We start from the raw sequence: 19,003 nt of genomic DNA on the forward strand, positions 1-19,003 counted from the left end.
ATAAATTTAAAAACTAACCTGTAACTAATATATAATATAAATAATATAAAATAACTAATGAACCATATGACTGATAAACATAAATAATATAATACAGTATAATATACTATAATATGGGGGAAGGGGGGGGGTTGTGGGTCAAGAGGATCATTTGCATATCCTGCAGAATTTTCGCTCTAGGTGTGAATTGCTTCATAGGAATCCAGTTTTTGTTTAGATTCAAATTGTTATTCGCTGCTAATTTGCGTTCGGTGTGCAAAAGCCTTTAATGTCACATTCTAAATACAAATTATAAGACGAACTACAGATCTGGCCAGCAGATATAGGAACAGTTTTAGCTTTCAGATTGCGTAACATGATTACAGTGCACACTAGACTGAAGGAACATGCTCCACACCTTAAACATTCCAGGGTGACTAACAAGAGTGGGCATATATTGATCAGGCTACAGTATTAACATTCCGGGCTCAATACAAGTTACCACAAAAATGTATTTTGACTCATCCCTCCTTTTCTTTAAAAAAAAGAAGAAGAAAAAAAAGCAGCAGGAGCTAAAATCAAGGTTACAGTGAGGCACTTACAATGGAAGTGAATGTGGCAAATCTTTGGAGGGTTTAAAGACAGAAATGTTAAGTTTATAACTGTAAAATAGCACTTATATTAATTCTTCTGTTAAAACTCATGTATAATTTCAGCTGTAAAGTTGTTTAAATCATACTTTTTACAGTAATATGGGGCGTTTTAAGGTTTGTTGACATTACATCGTCATGGCAACGAAGTTGTAAAACTGGCTATAACTTTACACAGAAAAGGGTAGTTAGTGATGTTATCACACTAAAATCACGTTTACATGCATATTGTTTATGTCTTATGGCTATACTCTTGAAAAAGTGTGTATTTTAATGTTCACAATTGGCCCCCATTCACTTCCTTTGTAAGTGTCTCACTGGAACCCAGATTTGTGCTTTTTTTTTTTTTTTTTAAAGAAAAGGAGGGGCAAGTCAAAATGTTTTTTTCTGGTAATCAACATTATGCCACAACTTTTGTCGATTGAACTTAATTTGTAATGAACCCGGAATATTCCTTTAAGTAAGGAATTTGAGCCTGATCTTCCTTTAAACTCTTCTGCAGGTCGCAGCAATGTAGTATGAAAGCACTGCAGATGGACTGAACCTCAAAAGTGAAAACTTTACAATAGTGATGGCTCCCAGGAAACCATCAAGCTGCCCAAAGCACACCTACCAATGTTTTTAGTGCCATTAGACAGTAGCAAATGATCACTAATGAGGGCACAACAGTGTTAACCTGCAATACAACCTTGACTACTGAGAACTTTAAACCACTGTAACACAGATACACCATGATCCACATAAGAAACATCTAAGATAAGCATGCAAAACCACATCCATCTGCTTGAGATGATGCATTAACGAAGCTTCTGCTAAAAAAAAAATCAGACCGGTTACAGTCCACCATCATGAGACATTTCCCCAAGCATCAATGCTATCAACCCCACAAGTGCAAATATGAGTGTGAGGATGAAACGGAGATTCCTCTGGGCACATCATATGAAGACAAACCGAGACCTGATATGCCCATGGCAGGCCTGATTTGGCCCATAAGCTCCTTATGAACCCCGTACATCCATAGAAAGGAAGGAAGGAAGGAAGAGCGTATAAATTATAGCTTACTGGCTCTCCTAACACAGCCCATGATGTTCAAATACACTGAAACAAGGACGATCCAGCATTACTGACCCCCATAGAGCATGCATACTGCTGTCAGATCTGAACTAGATCAATGGAAGCTGTTTAACGCGCGCTTAAAGCAGATGCTAGCCGGCTAACAATGTTAGCATTCAAACGCACTATCACTCAACGATTTGACTTACCGCTCGTTTCGGCGAACATTAAAACCACCTAAATCTCCTAAATGTCCCGACGGATGAAGATCTGAAGACGCCGGAGGATAAAGCCCGGCTGAGTGTGACTCCAGCCCCGTGTGTGTGAGGGTAGTATTGAGTGTGTGAGCGAGTAAACGCTGCTGGTGGAAGTGCGACTTTCAGCGCTTCTCGCTCTCCGCCCTGAAACCAGTGAACTGCACGAAAACACCGGATGAGTCAGTCACACTCACCGTATCTGCAATGAACAATAACATCAGCAGGGGGCGCCACATGGCACAACACATACGGCTTACTTAAAGTTCTATTAAAGTATTTATTTTTAAGTAATCATTTTCCAAACTACACAAACACGATACGTTTTTTCATAAATAATAAAAAATAAAAATGTACGAATTTCTGGCTCTACGTAGGCCTTAATCTGTCAGACAAATATCTAAAACCACGAGACCTTTTTTGGAACGCGGAAGTAAACATTTGAAGGGTAAACTTCGAAAGCAGTGAATGGGAAATCACAGCAAATATTATTTTCACTTACCCATTTGTTTCAAGACCAAAAGGAAAAATTCACTAAAACGTTTGAATGACTTTCCAGAAGAGGAAGAAGAATAAAAATAAAATAAAAATAAAAATAAAAAAAATAAATAAAAAAAAGAGAGCGGTGGATTAAGGTGGGAGAAGATGCCAAATTTACTGTCACTCTCTCAGCAGCTGTAATAGAAACCCCCTCGCAGCTGTGGTAATTGTTTTTTTTTTTTTTTTTTTTTTTTTTACTAATTCCAGGGTAATATAACACAAAGCATAATGTTATAAATTTAAATTCAATATATAAAAAATTGATCATATAAAAAAGTTTGCAATATTTACGCTGCTAAATAAGCATAAACGCGTCATCAGACTGTGAAAAAGGTCGATAAGTATATAAATCATTATGTTATTGGGGATAAGACCTTATTCTATCTTATTAATAGCACACCATAAAAGATCATTACTAGCTGTCAGATTTTCAGATCTTTCCTGAAAGGAAAAAAAGCAGGGATTTTCTTTGTGAATTTACATTTATGAATATTAAATTTTGCGAGATAATAATACATTATTTTTAAATCTAAAATAAGAATAATAAAAATATATATATATATATATATATATATATATATATATATATATATATATATATATATATATATATATCATATATATTGTCATTATTATTATTATTTTCCCTTCTTACCGAGATTTGGTTAAAGAGCGAGTTGTCAACATCACATGACAAGTTTTTGACCAGTCGGTGTTCATTTTAATAGCCCGTAAATAGAGCTTGGTTTCAGACTTGTTTGTCTTTTCTAGGTTGTACGTACATTTCTAATATTAAGCAGCCGCATTCTTGTACGTCACTAGAACGCTTTTATAGTGTATGGAGGGCCATTCAGTTCACCAAGCTTTGCATTCTCTGATAGTTAATTCATTATCTCGGTAAGGCTGTATCATATGGGCCATTTTACGGTTATTTTTATACTGACCGTCATTCAGCATAATTGTCCAGGCTTTCTAAAGACATGGGATTATGAAAGCATGCAGTAGGCTAAACTGACTCCAAATGCATTCAGAAGATAAATGATTCAAATAAGCCTTTCTTTTTATAGTTACCTCTTATGGTTTTATATGCTTGATGTCCGGCGCTGCGCTCTCCTCGTCGAGAAAACTTTTTTCTTCTTCTTTTTTTCTTCTTTTTTTACATTATGAAATTAAGTTGTTTTAAACAACATCTTATATAGTATCTGCTTATGGCACTGCTGTAAATATTACATTATGATCAGGGTTGGGGAGTAACGAAATACATGTAACGGGATTACGTATTTAAAATACAATATATTAGTAACTGTATTCCTCTACAGTTACAATTTAAATCATTGGTAATTAGAATACAGTTACATTCAAAAAGTATTTTGATTACTGAAGAGATTACTTTGCATTTTATTGTCATTTGTTTCATTTAATATTTAGTCCTTTCAGATGGAAAACATTTATTCATATATTTGATGTGATCCAAAGTGCATTTGAACAGCAGTGAAACACTTTCTTATGATGTGTTACATTCATACGAGCAGACAGAGAAGTAAGTTTGAAGTAAGTTTGGAGCAGAAGAAATAGAAATAAACCTTGTGTAAATTGTCAGCTTTACGCTAATCTAAAATGCTATTTCTAGCCATTTTACATGCACGTTACCAGGATCATATATATATATATATATATATATATATATATATATATATATATTTATTTTTTTTTATTTATTTTTTTATTTTTTTCTAGTAAGATCTTTGATATTAGGGCAAAAATCATATTCTTGATAACAATTTTTGTATTGTTTTCCTGTAAAAATATCTAAAAATCCTTAAAACAAGATCAGTTTGCTTTATCTTGTTTTAGAAACAACACTGCATAAGATATTTAGGTTTTTCAGAGAATGTATTTTAACATGTGTATTTTGTCTTACTGTACTGGCAGAGTTTTTATAGTCAAAACAAGTGAAAAAATCTACCAGTGCTGAAGAAGTAATCCAGAGTATTTAGAATACATTACTGACCTTGAGTAATCTAACGAAATACATTACAGATTACATTTTACAGCATGTATTCTGTAATCTATAGTGGAATACATTTCAAAAGTAATCCTCCCAACCCTGTCTACGGCATAGTAACCTAGACACTGTGATTTGGCAATAGTAATGTTAAGTGACAATATTTGATAGAACTCAACAGATACTGATTGCAGTATCTTATAAATTGAAAACATTTTGGAGAAAAATAGAAGTGCATGCTCTCAGAGATGTATTAAAGCAATGCAGTTCATTGGATAAATATGCAGTCCAATACCACACTGAATATACATTAAATATATATTAATATATAGAATATATATTAAATCTAGCATTTATTGTCCAATTTCAGTTTATAAGGATCACCTTCATGACGTTGATCACTATCAAATATTTCGACTGCCATCTAGTGTTCATGTGTAGTACTGGTAAACTCTATATTTTACATTTAGTTCACCCAAAAATGAAAATTCTCTCATCATTTACTTACCCTCATGCCATCCCAGATGTGTATGACTTTCTTTCACCTGCTGAACTCAAACTAAGATTTTTAGAAGAATAGGTCCATACAATGCAAGTGAATGGTGATCAGACATTTGTAGCTCCAAAAATCACATAAAGGATTCATAAAAGTAATCCATACAAATCCAGTGGTTAAATTCATGTCTTCAGAAGCGATATCATAGGTGTGGGTAAGAAACAGAACAATATTTAAGTTCTTTTTACTCTAAATCTCCACTTTAACTTTCACTTTCAGATATGAAAGTAAAACTAAACAGGCACCACATGTGACTTTCAGATGTAAAAGTGGAGATATAGAGTAAAAAAAAAAATGACTTAAATTGTAATCTGTATTTCACCCACACCTTTTATATCGCTTCTGAAGATGCTGATTAACCACTGGAGTCTCATGGGTTACTTTTATGCTGCCTTTATATGCTTTTTGGAGCTTCAAATTGTTGGTCACCATTCACTTGCATTGTATGGAACTACAAAGCTGAGATATCCTTCTAAAAATCTTCGTTTGTGTTCTGAAGAAGAAAGAAAGTCATACACATCTGGGATGGCAGGGTGAGTAAATGATGAGATCATTTTCATTTTTGGGCGAACTATTCCTTTAATTTCGGACCACCTTTCATTAATGAGTGCTAGTTCTAAATAAACTCTAGATGGCGATGTATTACCGCTTCATTAATGATCACCTTTGATTAAAGACAAATTCTGAAGGCTTAAATCCTGGTATGAATAATTTCTCTGCTATTGCAAGTGGTAGGTCATTAGCAGTGATGTATCTTGGTCAGGTCATGCCATTGTGAAAATCTACTTTCTACTTGCATTTAGGACATTGTGCCTCACAATAGAACCCCGGTGCGGGTATAGTACAGGTATGCAGCCAATCATAGATTAATATGTATCGTATCCATATGTATAATATGAGGCTATGTGTTCGCTTATCTGAACAAGATGAATTTCTGTAAATCAATATGTCAAATCCCCCATGCAATTTTTTGTTTCAATATCACCTGACAATATAATATTTAAACAACACTCCGAGCTTCATCTGTAAGTTAACTTTACACAATTTAACACATTTAATGTCGTTATGTTACTCACCTACAGTGATCAATTATCATGTCTACATACAAAGCCATTAATTTCATCTCAACTCAGTTGCGTAAATTAATATGAACAGTTTTAATATAGCTACAGTTTAAGCAGTGGCTGATATATTATTGTTTTTCTGTCTCCATGTACCATTTAATACTTTCACCATGTACAGTTATGATTACAATTAACTTAGATTCTCAAGAAGATGGGTTTCGTGTCATTTCATTTTATTTAATTCATATGTGCGCTCTCAAATATGCGGCAATGTTCTCGCGATAAGTCACGACTGTCCACGTCAGACGGATTATCGGCGATAAGATCTCGCGAGGTTTTGTACTCTGTGCCTCTGCTGTGGGTGGAGACTTCTCCCGCAGCTGGGTGAATGTTCGCGGAATACGCGCGACTGGGTCGAATTTTCGCCACGTAACGATAAAATTAAAGCGAAACGGTGTCACTTAATCACAGTGGTGAATGAAAACATAGCATATTAATCGTGATAACCCTGGAAACGCTGCGTTTGGTCGCTGCAAAGTTGTAAATGGTCATTGGCACTGGTTTGCTGGAGCTGCTGTTGAAACATTGTGTATCCGCAGTGAATTCACATCACCTCGTCCTTTTTCACCTATTACCACAGGTATGATATTCATTTGCTTTTTGCATGGGGTTTGTGATCCATCAGTGTCTGTATGTTTTAGGAACTTGCTGCTGCAGAAAGTTTTTATCCCCCCAAGATCTGTCCTCGTGAAAACATAGATGCTCTCTTCTCGACTTCAAGATGATGCCAAATCATCCACACAATCAAGCGACATTAAACCAGAAAGCATGTTGTGGTTTGGTCTCTTTACTAAAACGAAAGAAATGCATTGCATCAGATAAATAACGGGAATATGTTTCATTTGTTATTTGCTACCTGTTGTGTTGCATCACGAGGTAGCACAGGAGTATTCATGTGTTTCATTAGCCATATATTGAATACTGCCTTTATCTGTGCATTTAAGAGTGCTCTTATTCTAATTATCTGTATTCAGACTAGACAGATGTGCATAAAACACAAAGTGAATATTATTGCAGCTTTTCATTGCTGAACTTTGCTAAAGAGCTGACACCAGGAATGCAAGAGGATGCACAACTAAAGGACAAAATCTGGACCAGAACATTGGATTTGATGCTCACTCTGTTATGAATAAGATCAGAATCATCATGCCCATTCACACTGCACATGCCCCTTCACATTTTTGAGCCAAGTTGATTTTAAATGCAACATTCAGAAAAAAAGAATATATATAGTTTTGAAAATTAAGATGCACAAAAAATGTGTAAGTCTAAAACACTGTGACAGAAATCAAACATTCACATTTCTGGATTTGGTGAGTGCAAATCTTTTACTCTAAACAAAGGGTTTTTGTCCCCTTGGCCATGTCTCATCTTGTCTAGTTCACCAAGTAAGCCAAGACTGCCACTGGAACCCCCTCAAAAAGAAAAAAATAATGCATGATGCCCCAGAATAAGACCATTGCAAAAAACTTTACAAAAGCTTGCCTGCATCCAAAACTGTCACTTGAAGGTGCACAGAAAGTTGATCTAGGGTTTAAGTTAGATCTTATTTTTTTCCAGCTGAGCAGCCTGACTGACAGTTACACAGACAGTTGGAGGACAGGACGGTCAGGTTTCACTCTCAAAACTACATAGACCAGGGCTGCGTTTCCCAAAAGCATCGTAATTCTAAGTAGATCGTAGAAGCCATTGGCGCTAACTTAAGTCAAGTTGAATGGTCAATCAACTTAAGCTTGCGATGCTTTTGAGAAACGCAGCCCAGGTCTGAATCATCTGCGACAAGTACATCCTCACTCAGTCTAAAACTCACTGAGTGCGTTTACATGCACATTCTTACACGATAAGGCTTAATAAGCTGACAATTGTGTGTGGTCATGTAAACACAATAAACTGCGTTCCTTTATCGGTGTAAACGCCATAAACGTCTAATGAATAAACCAGTCGACACAGGTAGATTTTTGCCCATTACGCTGATTTCGCCTGACATGTAAACACATTAACCGGCTCACCCAATGTGCACACATGTTGAGCGCATGCTTCTTCACGGATTGACATCAACAGCAGAGAGTAACACGATTATTTCAAATGTCATTTAAATGTGGATTTAATGCTTTGTCAGATTTTTTTTAAATAAACTGATTTTACAGATTAATCAGCGTTTTGGTGTGCATGTAAACGTGCTCACTGTTACATTGATGTGATGACATGAATATGATGATTTGAATATGATGATAATTAGGGGCCGGTTGCATAAACATAGCCATTGACTTAAGACTTCAACTAACAATTAGTCTGACTAGCTAAAGATGCCATAGAAAGCCAGTTGTATAAAACAAGCTCACAGTTATATTTAGTAATCCTGTCGGACTGTGGGAAAAGTAAGACACTGATTTTAATTATAATAATAATAATAATAATAATAATAATAAACACAATAACTTTTGTTACCATTGTAGAAGTCTGTGATCATTGTAGAATTTTCTACAAAGGGTCTTTTCCAAATGGTATTTTTGTGCCCTTGAAGGGCACTTCAGGAAGGGGATGCCACTTGAAGGGTCGTTCCAAACAAATGTAAGAAAGTAAAAAAATTTCATAAAGGGCCCTTTCACAAGACTTAGTGTAGGGTACATTGAAACTGTAATGCCATGCTCCCATCAGAGTGCCCACATCAAGAGCTCCGTCCTTCGTAGTGGGTAAGTAGGACATAGGGACGATCACTTTCCATTGGAATTCTCCCAAAGTCTCAGCTGAAGCCCCCACTGGCTCAGCTGACAGTTATTTTCCACGGCAACATAGAATGTAAACATAAGTTAGCCTAGGGGTCTGCTGTCTTACGTTTCAGTCTTAAATTAGAACGATCTAAGTTTTTATGCAACTGACTGAAAAAGATAAGACAAATTTTAGACGATTAACTATTAAGTGTAGCCTTAAACAGATGAAACTGGCCCTAGGCCTATTAATTCTTCTAACTGATGTAGATTAAGGGTTTCTGCCTGTTATATGCATAATCTTGTCAGTTTACCCAAAATCACAGAATAAGGTGTTCAGTTCCTGGTCTTCTTGTGAATGACTCATTAATGCATACTTTTCCAAAAAAAAAAAAAAGTTTTTTCTCCGTAATCATTTATCACAATGTAATATCTTGCTCAACCTCTGAACCAACTTTGCTTTTGGCTGTCGTTATCAAGCCCTCTTATTTTTCAGCCGCTTCCTTTATTCTGACATAGAAAAAGCCCACTTTTCATGATCAATTCCCAACAGATAAAATCAAATCCAGTCATGCCTTATTTTACTTCCAAATATCCTGTTTTACAAGGAAATACATTTTGTAGCAGAAGTAAAATAGGTTGTGACTGCCTTGTTGACAATCTCTGTGTGCACTGTATCCAACAGTGTTTGGTTGCTTGCTTCTGAAATGTAATTTTTCAGAAGCAAGCAATACATAATTTGTAATACAAATTATGTAACTAAAATTAAGTACCCTAATCTTATAAATTGCATTTCTTAGGTAATATAATCTAGGGTGACCATACGTCCTCTTTTCCCGGACATGTCCTCTTTTTTGGACCTTAAAATAGTGTCCAGCCGGGATTTCTAAATTTGCGAAAACGTCCGGGATTCGGCTTTAGTTGCATTATGATGTGCATCTGGTCTAATACTTCATTGTGTGTGCGCATATATTTGCATTGCTTTAACCCGTCTTTGTAAGTCCCGCCTTCTCACACACAATTGGTCGATTATAAGAGGCTTGCAGCAACTATTGGCCAAATTCCTGCTTGTCAATCTCTCCGCGAACGCACGAAGCGCTGTTGTGTTCGGCATCAAACAGCTTGACAGTAGCAGCAAATGACAGCTGAGTGGAAACAATGCCCAAACGAAAGTGCAAATTTACAGAAGATTTGCACAAAAAATTCCCATGCTTTCATCCAGGTCGAGATCCGTGGGAAGCAGAATGTATGACATGTAAAGCTGGCACTTATGTGACAGTTGCTAATAAAGGTGCAAGTGATTTAGAAGCACACATTAGCTCTAGGAAGCATAAAGGGTCAGCAAAAGGTGAAAGTTCATCAGGTAAATTAATGGACTACTTTTTGCGACCAGGTAAAATTGTTATCACATTGCTTCATTTTCCATGGCCATTCAAAATATTAGTAATTTTAGTATTTTACTAAAGTACATTTTTAGTACATGGACATTCAAAAGAAGGTTGGAAATTTTTATTTATTTATATATATTTATGTTATGCTAATAGAGTGTCTTTTTCACTGTATTAAAGTTTGCATTCATAGTAACACTGTTTTGAACCCTATTATTCCACCCCAAACCCTCACCCCAACCCTCCCCGGCAAAAAAAAAAAAAAAAAAGTGCCCTCCTTTTGGAAAACCAGAATATGGTCACCCTATATAATCTTTAACAAACTTACTTATGGGCACCAATTTTAAAGTCAAGACAGATTGATGTACTTCATATGGAATCATGTAATCCATACAAAGTAACTTATTTGATTGCACACATTTAAAAATGTAATGTTGTAATCTAATTTTAAGCACTTGATTTTTGTAATATGGTTCAGTAATCCATGGTACATGAAGTCCGTACTTCCCAACATAGCAGACAGACATAACATAATACAAACTCATTTAGTTACTCCAAAAAAGTAATGATCGTTCTCGTCATCAAAGAGCATCAGCAGAAGTAATTCTGATTGTTCTTCCTTTGTTTATGTTGGAATGAAAATCTCTATCACACAAAGAAGAGGGAAAAACACTCTTCCCTCCATTTCCATAGGCGCGCTCGTATGCATGTTGCTACGTTTTTGTTTTGCACCCTGTTCTTCTCCTGCTCTAGTATTTTGTCATTTCGCTGTCCTCAAATCAGCTCTGTAGAGTTACGTAGAGTCTTTCTCCCAGGAGGCAGCTGACATTGTTTCCTGTTACCCCTGCTGAAAGGCTCTTTCAGACCCATTCTTCATCTGAACAGAGGGACGCTGAAGACGTCTGCCTGCTTCAGTGCTCTCTGTATCAATCAGCATGAAGCTTATTAAGGTTAATAACTCTTGGTGGATTCTGAGGATGGATGGATATTGTGTGGACAACATAATTAGAAGTAGCAGTTATTACTGTCTAATTAATGCTGAAGTGTGTTACTTTCTCTTGTTTAATATGCAGAGACGGCTATAAGACAAGCAAGTCAAAAAGTGTACACACTGTGGATCTGTGGCACAATCAATACACTGATTATTTGAGTAGCCCTACAGAGCGACATTGACCCAACCAATGGTATTAGTTGAGGCGGGATCTGTTTGTCCACCTTTGGAAGAGGGTTTGGGAAAACCTTTTCGAAAACAATCTGAATAGAGTGCAACTGTCTGGTTCTGGAAGTAAAAATCCCATTCATTGTTTCCATAGGGGAATTGATTATGAATGATAACTTACGGTGTGTTCACACTTGTAGTTCGGTTCTCTTGGTCCAGACCAAAAAAGAAAATGATACATTAAGTCCTGGTTCACTTAGCGTTCACATTGGCATTTTTAACACTGAACCTAAAGATACAAAACAAAAGGCATCAGGAAAAAGTCACAACCTGATTGGACAGCTTGGTGTATATTTTGCGATGGAACTTGCCGAACATCCAAAACAATGCTGGCTGCTGGGCTAAATGCGCTCATTGGATTTATATATGTACTGTATATATGGTGGTATTTTTACCAGCAGAGAACAATCGAAGAACTAATAAAATGTGTAAAGGAGTCAAAACAGCACCAGGAATTCCTCCGTTGCACACACAAACGAAGATATGCTGCAAGGACAGCTGACGGCTGTTCCGACACCTGTACCGAACTATAATGGGCAACATAGCGCTTATGATGAGAAGAACCAGGTATGCTTGAGGTCAGAATTGAAGGCAAATTACTTCCTATTTTTGGTCCGTTTAGACGTCTTTGGTCCATGTTGCGTTCATATATCAATCGAACTGCACCAGAGTTCGTTTGGAAGCGGACCGAGACCCACTATTCAGGGGGTCTCGATCCGCTTGTTTGGTGCGCACCAAGGTTCGGATGGCAGCGTTCACACTTGTTCAAATGAACCGCACTAACAGAGCAAGTGCACCAGAGTTCATTTTAATCTAACCAAACCTGCCAAGTGTGAACACACCCTTATATAAACCTTTGAAGACAAACTTACCATGAGCTCTGAGTTTGTTATTCTATAGTATATGCTTCTGCTGAACCAGTCATTCCCCGTGATTGCAAATTGTTTTTTTTAATAGCGGAATTTCTGGTAAAGAACTACACTATCCATGATCCTGATCAACCAATCACAGCATAATAAATCTATATGTAAATTTACACTTTCACTTCCACTTTTCTTTTGTTGGTATTGCCACCTACTAGTTTGGGCTGGTCAAAGGTCAAGGTGGAGATTTATAGTGAAAAAGGACTTAAATAGTGATCTGTTTCTCACCCGTACTTATCATATCGCTTCTAAAGATATAGATTTAATGACTGGAGTTCTATGGATTACTTTTAGGCACCCTTTATGAGATATTTGGAAATTCAAAGTTCATGCCACCATTCACTTGAAACACTTGAATTGAATGGACCAACAGAGCTGAGATTCTTTTTTTGTTGTTGTTTTGATTTTTCCCCTTTTTCTCCCAATTTAGAATGCCCAATTCCCAATGTGCTTTTAAGTCCTCATGGTCACGTAGTGATTCACCTCAGTCCGGTTGGCGGAGGACAAATCCCTGTTGCCTCCGCGTCTGAGACCGTCAACCCACGCATCTTATCATGTGGCTTGTTGAGCGCGTTGCCATGGAGACATAGCGCGTGTGGAGGCTTCACGCATCCACTGCGGCAACCACGCTCAACTCACTACGTGCCCCACCGAGATCGAACCACATTATTGCGACCACGAGGAGTTTACCCCATGTGACTCTACCCTCCCTAGCAACCGGGCCAATTTGTTTGCTTAGGAGACCTAGCTGGAGTCACTCAGCATGCACTCAAATACTTTTTTCTTTGAATCAAACTTTGTAATGTTGTGATTAACCTTGGTGCTGGTTCGTTTATTTCATGGAATAGAATTCTTATAAAAACACTGGTGGCCAGAAGTTTGGAATAATGTACAGGTTTTGGCCTTATGGAAAGTAATTGGTACTTTTATTCACCAAAGTGGCATTCAACTGATCACAATGTATACATTGATGTATATTCACATTAATAATGTGAAAAATTACTATTACAATTTTAAAAAAATATGTTCAGCAATGACAGCTTTGCACATCCTTGACATTCTAGCTATCAGTTTGTCCAGATACTCAGTCTTGTCGGGCACTTCTCACGCACCTTACAGTCAAGCTGATCCCACAAAGGCTCAATGGGGTTAAGATCCATAACACTCTTTTCCAGTTATCTATTGCCAATATCTGTGTTTCATTGCCCACTCTAACCTTTTCTTTTTGTATTTCTGTTTCAAATGTGGCTTTTTCTTTGCAATTCTTCTTATAAAACCTGCACCCCTGAGTCTTCTCTTTACTGTTGTTCATGAAACTGGTGTTGAGCAGGTAGAATTCAATGAAGCTATCAGCTGAGAACATGTGAGGCGTCTATTTCTCAAACTAGAGACTCTGATGTACTTATCCTCTTGTTTAGTTGTATCCGGCCTTCCACATCTCTTTCTGTCCTTGTTAGAGCCAGTTGCCCTTTGTCTTTGAAGACTGTGTTCGGTTTTTTTGGGGGGGGCAATTTCAAGCATTGTATAGCCTTCATTCCTCAAAACAATGATTGACTGACCAGTTTCTAGAGGAAGCTTTTTTTGCCATTTTTGACATAATATTGACCTTAAGGCGTGCCAGTCTGAATTGACTTTTGGCATGCTGTGGCAACTCAAAAACACAAAGACAATGTTAAGCTTCATTTAACGAACCAAATAGCTTTCAACTGTGTTTGATATAATGGCAAGTGATTTTCTGGTACCAAATTAGCAATTTAGCATGATTACTCAAGGATAAGATGTTGGAGTGGTGGCAGCTAGAAATGGGGGCTGTCTAGATTTGATCAAAAATTATTTTTTTCAAATAGTGATGGTGCTGTTTTTTACATCAGTAATGTCCTGACTATGCTTTGTGATCAGTTGAATGCCACTTTGGTGAATTAATGGACCAATTTCCTTCCAAAACAGCAAAATCTGTCAATTATTCCAAACTTTTGGCCGCCAGTGTAAATGTAAAACATTCTCGTTATCCCTGACATTCCTTTGCACTCAATATAAGGTGCACATCAGATCTGTCTTCAGCTATACACAGAATTGTGCAATAAAGTCCAAGTTGGTTCATTCAACCCTACAAATAAAACAATTTAGTTGGAAAGGCAGAAAGACAATCAGGTAGGTGATGCGGAGAGGCATAATGATTGTGTTTCTTCAGCCTGAGAGTTTTCTGTCGTGGGCAGGGAGCCGAACAGGGAATCTCCTTGGCTATCCTGAAAGGACTTGTCAGAGGAAAGCCACTGAAAGTCTGAGAGCAGTGTCTTTCCAGGAGCCTTATTAAAATGCATTAGAAGCACTAGGCTGCCTTCCCCCATCATTGTGGTGCTTATTATCCACACAGCAAACAACCCGGCTATACACAAGTGAGCTGGGCATGCCCCATCAGCTAGGCACATATTCCTACTCTTAGACTCATTGACCCAGACCCTCTGAAAACCATCTCTAGCATGACATCACCCCCAGCTTTCACGCTTCATATACACTGCAGTGGTGTAGTCCTGTGAAAAAAAGTGGTTTACTGTTGTTTATGGGGGGTCATAGTATCATGACATAACAGGGTGTGGGCAATAAATCAAATGACACACAAAAAACCTCCACTATTAGTGTTAAAATTACACATTTACCACAAATGAATATGTTAGTGAGTAATACTAAACTCTTAATTGTATAGGGGGTAGAAATCCAATGATTTAGCACTTGGTTTTTGATGTTTGACATGCAGTTTTGGGGACATGAGTAAATAGTTTCAATTATTTAAAATTTATCTTTTAAGCCCACAGTTGTATGTAACATTTATAAATGGTCTATTCTTTTTAACAATAATAAAATTAAACAATATAAGTACCACACACACTTGTACTGGGGATTTAAAGGTGCATTCAGTGATTCCTGAGAAACACTGTTGATATTCGAACTCTACTGCCAAAACAAACACACCCCTCCCTTCAGTGCTCCTTTGGAAGCTCCACGCCCCACCAGCTCCAGACACTCTCAACTCTCCTGCTACTAAATCTACTGTAACATCCCAACAACAGCATATATGGGTTCTGTGAAACATGGCAAAATTTGTTACCCACCTATCGAGAAGAAAAAGAGCAACTTCTGCATCCGTCTTCAATCCTTTTACTTCTCGGAGGTCTCTCCACCGCTGAAAAGCCTCGGCGATGTTGACGTGGCTGCTAGCCCTTGACTTATCGTAATCCTTGTTTTTTTTATTTTTTTTATGTTCGTCTGATCTTTTTCTCTTGGTCTGTTCCATTTGTCCTCCTTGGAGTTTAGAAAGTTCGCATCAACCAGATTTGCCTTCACTCTTCTAATGAATTTCCCTCTCGCTCTGCGTTTTAAGTTAAGTTTAAGTTCGTTTTAATCTAACCAAACTTGCCAAGTGTGAACACACCCTTAATATCATTGAATTGTAGGAATTACTCATATTTACAAGCTCCTGCTCGAGACGCTGCTTTACATTGAAAAACAAAAATGTGTTCAGTGTGAACGTCCCCTAAAATTTCATTAGGAACGTAATATTTTCCCTTAATTACTGGACGATTCCTTAAGAGACATTTGGCCATATATATTTTGCTTATTAATTTTACCTGATACTACTTCAGCGTGAGGGTGACTCTCTCTCTCTCTCCACTCCGTGCTAGCTACGACGTGTCCTTTGAAGGCAGCGGTATACCGAGCGTCCTCCTTTAAACAAGCCTCGTTTAAACGAGATGGCCTTCATAGGACAAATGGAAACAGAACTTATGGTTGCTATGACAACACGCCACTCTTTTACAAGCTCGAGTGCTTTGAGTAAGAAGGGAACAAAGTCCCTTTGGAAGGGAATGTATGAGGTACATTTTAGGAGAGTTATAAAGATGTAAAGAGAAAAGAAAATAGATTTTACAGGTGTACTTTTACTTTATTTTAATTATATATTCCTATAAATATACATATGATATACTTTGCACCTGTCTACTTCAACTGGGAATTAACATTTCTTGTGTTTGAGCATCATATTTTCGGGCAAATTGGTGTCTTTTTTTTTTTTTTTTTTAGAAATTATTTTATTTTTCCATTGACGCAAAGAATTGTGGGCTGTGAGTGCCCACAAAGGATACACCTCATGCATACTGCGAATTCGCGTGAAAGAAGGTCGCATTTGGAGTGTCCTACTCGCTTTTCTGACAGGAAACAGCCTCAATGACATATGCGGCTGACAAATGCGACCTCCGGAGGATGCAGCCTTCAAAACGAGACACAGCTGTCATAAATTCCCTCAGTCGATGACTGCGGTGGCACCAATTACAACAAAGAATCACCAGTTTCACAAAACATCATCGAATACAGTTATGGTAAACTACAACAGTAGATAATGGACTTCTGAAGCAGCAAAACAAGTGTGTATACGGAGGGTATATGCACATTTTTATCCTTAGAAGTCATTATAGGCAAACAGCCCTGGGAAAAAAGTAAGCATACGGAGTATACGTGCGTATGGCCCAACTACACCACTGATCAGGGCCATAACCACAATATACATTGAGGGAGACAAGACCCCCAAAAATCAGATATGGCTAGATTGTCCCCCCCCCCAAATGATATCTTTGTTGCTGTTCTGCTGCAGTCCATTATGCACTGTTGTCTAATTGTCATTAAGTTGTTGCAGTAATAACATCATGGTTTAAAAAAGTTACATTTTTGGCATGCTCAGTAGTCTAACACCGTTCGTCAATGTCATTTGAGATAGCCAAGGCAGAAGTCAAGTTTCAGAAGCTAAGCGGGAACCTCGTGGAGAACATGGGTGTCAGAGCTGTCAAGCTTCAAAAAGGATACTATACTATAAACCGTTATGAAAGGTTCAGTATAAAGACATCATAACAGTAATCCATATGATTGTGCACTTTATTCTAAGCTTTCTGGGGCCATACAACAGCTATTTGTTGTATGGACTACTTTTATGGGATATAAAATAAAAAAAACTCTTTGTGAACTCTTTGTATGTAAAAGAACAGCGTAAGGATTCTTGAAGAAAAGATTGTGTTAATATTCTCCTGGGGGAAAAGCACAATGGGGGTCAACTTGAGGGCAGTAAATAATTTTGTGTATTTTCTTTTTGCTAACCAGCTGACGCAGTCATTCCATTTTACAGATACATCAGTGATGAAAATAAATTAAAATTATATTTGTCTTTGAGACAGCACAAAAAAGAATGAAAATATGACTGAATCAGGCAAATTGTTAGCAATGCAAACACAGTGTTTGTCTTTTACTGTGTGAACTAAAAAACAAACAAACAAAAAAACATGTATTTTTTTAAACCAAAAATTATAAAATTTTGAGCCTTTATAGCACTTTAAAAGTATTGCATTCAGTTGAAAATTATTGCATTCAGCGCCTTAACTATTTTAAAGGACCAAAGAGGACCAATATATTTATGACCTCCCATAATCTAATTGGTATCATACTGCATTACATGCAAGCAGTTTAACATCTTCCCACTGTTTCACTGTCAGTTTTGCTCATATCCATCAGTGAACACATGCAAGTTCTGAATGAATGAAAAGCATTGAAGTATGAGAAGCACATGTGCTTACACACATAAGAGCAGATTCACAATTGCAGGCTCAGATGCAGTAGGACTTGTGTCGCAGTCTAACAGGAACAAATGAACCATACCAGCTGCTAAAACAAGCATAGGTTATTTTGCTAAATTTAAAGGGTTGCTTGTTATATTTGTTATTTGGAACTAGAATATCCAGAAACTGAATTTTGAATATTCAATTGTTATGTCGCTGTTTCATTTAGAAAGTGGCAAATGTACAGTAGTAGTTCAGCTGGGGGTTGTCCATGCTTACAGACAATGTGCACACTGTGCAAAGTATACATTCAATATACTGCAAAAACTGTAAGAGCAGTATGTTTGTACAGTATGTCATCACAAATATAACTTTAAAGGGATAGTTCGTCATGTTGTACCAAACCTGTATGAAACACAAAAGATGTTAGGCTGATTGTGAAGGAGTGCAGGTCTCAGTCACCATCTACTTTCATTGTATGAAAAAAATATATGTACTATGCTTTTTTATTTGTCTCTGCTCACATACAGGGATATAATTAAAGAAAAATAATGCATGGAAAACTGTCATGCATTGGTAATCATTAATCTTGTTCAGATGATCTGATCTGATTCTGCACTACTGCAATTTATATACAATCATTTTCCCCTGCAGAATGTTAATTTTTAGAAGCAAGAAAACCGATTCCTTGTCAAAATAGAATTTTATTTTATTTTTACAGGAAATAAATCTTATTTATGATAATATTTTCAAAAGCTATGGACAGTTACGTAGCCCACCTATAACAATAAGACATCTATTGGCAGAAACACCCACTAGTGTCCAGAAGTAGAGTGATCTGATGACCTCCTGTGATAAAATCACCGTCATTGTCAAGGGCTTTAGTCCTGAGTGTTTTTGAAATTAAGTCTTTTAAGTATGTCTTTAAAAATGTCTTTGAGTGAATGTGTCAAAATAAGCTTTTGTTGGTTTATTTTTAATCAAGGCTATTCTTTCTTAAAGTGATT

The 19,003-nt window shown here is 37.0% G+C and overlaps 2 protein-coding genes across 2 annotated transcripts in view; one reads left to right on the forward strand and one right to left on the reverse strand.

Moving 5' to 3' along the window:
• LOC127452561 (SNF-related serine/threonine-protein kinase-like) overlaps positions 1-2,075 on the reverse strand; it is a 71,735-nt gene extending 69,660 nt beyond the window's left edge. Inside the window, 1 exon segment of the mRNA XM_051718098.1 lies at positions 1,892-2,075. The gene's annotated coding sequence lies outside the window, so the exon portion shown is untranslated.
• A 4,416-nt stretch (positions 2,076-6,491) lies between these two features.
• The window catches only part of LOC127452564 (protein O-linked-mannose beta-1,4-N-acetylglucosaminyltransferase 2-like), a 29,930-nt gene continuing 17,418 nt past the window's right edge, over positions 6,492-19,003 (forward strand). Inside the window, exon 1 of the mRNA XM_051718108.1 lies at positions 6,492-6,741. The gene's annotated coding sequence lies outside the window, so the exon portion shown is untranslated. The remainder of the gene's footprint in view (positions 6,742-19,003) is intronic.

The sequence above is a fragment of the Myxocyprinus asiaticus genome, chromosome 15 (assembly GCF_019703515.2).
Source record: "Myxocyprinus asiaticus isolate MX2 ecotype Aquarium Trade chromosome 15, UBuf_Myxa_2, whole genome shotgun sequence".
Lineage (NCBI taxonomy): Eukaryota > Metazoa > Chordata > Actinopteri > Cypriniformes > Catostomidae > Myxocyprinus > Myxocyprinus asiaticus.